The sequence below is a fragment of the Vipera ursinii genome (assembly GCF_947247035.1).
Source record: "Vipera ursinii genome assembly, chromosome: 1".
In the NCBI taxonomy this organism is placed as follows: domain Eukaryota; kingdom Metazoa; phylum Chordata; class Lepidosauria; order Squamata; family Viperidae; genus Vipera; species Vipera ursinii.
The window spans coordinates 82,798,768-82,801,193 of NC_139512.1; positions in this window are offsets into that span (position 1 = coordinate 82,798,768).

Sequence of the window (2,426 nt, forward strand, 5' to 3'; positions counted from 1 at the left end):
GTTTTCTGTTTCATTGAAATGTCAGGTTATCGTAATATGTGTTGAACCAAGTACCAATGCAAACATACAAGTAAACTAACTACAAGGGGGGAAAACCATTTGAATTAAAATGCAGGGTTTCTGCCTAAAATGAACTAATGCTGTGACATTATCCAGTAAATTAAAAATGCTAGTAACAACGGCACACTACAATATTACATACTATCAATGTTGCTAATGCCTCAGTATAATATTTTAACAAAAATACATTGTGTAATAAATGCATTAATGTAAGACCCAAATACAAGTCATAGAAAACTCTTTTTGTAACATTCATAGGCAAAATGTCAGAAGTAACAAAAACATGGACAAACCAAAACTTCAAGGAAGTCTTCTGGATCATCGTTTTATGTAATGTCCCCAGTCAGCAAACTTATTTTTAAAAATGTATTACGTTTTGCTTTATTTTTTCAAAAATGTGGTTGAATGGGTAAAAGACATTAACTTTAGCAATTAGTTTCTCATTTGCATAGCAGCTCAACTTCATTTCTTTAATGCACATGTGCTCATGATTTTCGTCTTCCTGTTTTGAACACAAGAGGAAGTTGCTTATAATAAAGCGCATTTGACTCTGTTTTGAGTTAAAAAAAATAACAAAAACGTTTATGCTGTTGAGTGGAATGTGCAGTGTTTCAGTGCTGCATTACAGGGATGAGCATAAATTTTCAGTGATGTGGACTGCAATCCCAATTGTACTTCATAATGGCCGCCATTAATGGGAATTGTGAATTCAGCAGTAGTTTAACTGGAGAACCAACTGCTGTAGTATTTCTAAATGCTTAACTGTCACTTGTATGGTTACAAATCTTTTTCAGGCCTAGTGTCTACTGAAAATGTTGCTTGCCTTGCACATCAGCATCTCTTGTTTGAGGAAAATGAACAATTTGTAACTGCTCAGAAATGTTGGGTTTTCCAAAATAAAAAATCATGATGAAAAGTCCTTATTTCAAGACAGTAAATAAGATGGCATTCAACAAATCTTCACGTCTTACATATGTCTATGGTGCAGCACTTAAAACTAAACATTAAGAAAACCAAGATCATGGCATCCAGCCCTCTCAATTCCTGGCAAATAGATGGGGAAGAAATGGAGGTAGTGACAGATTTTATTTTCCTGGGCTCCAAGATCACTGGAGATGGGGACTGTAGCCAAGAAATTAAAAGACGCTTGCTCCTCGGCAAGAAAGCAATGGCAAATCTAGACAGCACACTAAAAATCAGAGACATCACCCTGTCAACAAAAGTGCGTATAGTCAAGGCTATGGTCTTCCCAGTTGCAATGTATGGCTGTGAAAGTTGGACCATAAGAAAGGCTGAGCGCCAAAGAATTGAGGCCTTTGAACTATGGTGCTGGAGAAGACTCCTGCAAGTCCCTTGGACTGCAGGGCAATCAAACTGCTCAGTCCTAGAGGAGATTAACCCTGACTGCTCCTTAGAAGACCAGATCCTGAAGTTGAAGCTCAAATACTAATGAGAAGGAAGGACTCACTGGACAAGAGCCTAATGCTGGGAAAGGTTGAGGGCAATAGAAGAAGGGGACAACAGAGAATGAGGTGGCTGGATGGAGTCACTGAAGTAGTAGGCGTGAGCCTAAATGGACTCTAGAAGATGGTAGAGGACAGGAAGGCCTGGAGGAACGTTGTCCATGGGGTCACGATGGGTCAGACCCGACGTTGCAACTAACAACAACATAGTGTAGCACATTCATGCCATACATTCCAGATATTTCTCCTATGTGCATGTTGCACACTGGCTTTGTTCATGTGCTTAAGTATAATTAACTAATTTCATATAGTTATTACTATTGCCCCTTTTAACTTATGCTTCTGAATATATATTAAATGAGCATTCTAAATACTAAAGAGCTGGAGCCAACTTTTTTTCATGAGCACATCTTTGATTAAAGTGGCCACAAGGGGGCAGCATTACTCTATTAAGTTCAACACCGCTGTTTCAAAATAAGGGCTTTCAAGAGCTTTGAAAGATGCCTTTAGTCATTGGTAAGACGAAGGTTTTAAAATTCTGCTCACTGGCCCAACTGCAGACCTGTTTAACTAAACACGTGCTATAAAAACCATGAAATTTTCCCTTGCAGCACTTGCCAAGTAGTTAGATTTTAGTGCCTTCTTTTTATGTTGAGATTGCACAATCTAAATAAATGATAAATATTAAATGGAAATCCAGCTACTCAGCTACTGAGGCTATAAGTAAGCATCACAGCCACAAAGAAACAATCTCTTAAATAAATTGTGAGTGCTTCCGGGAACCGTTGGTAGCAACTGCTCGTCACCTTGTTAATAGAGACTTAAATCTAGGGCAAATATTGTTTTAAAAAGTGAGTCACTTAAAAATATATTCAACAGAATAAAGAATGCAGCTGTTGCCAA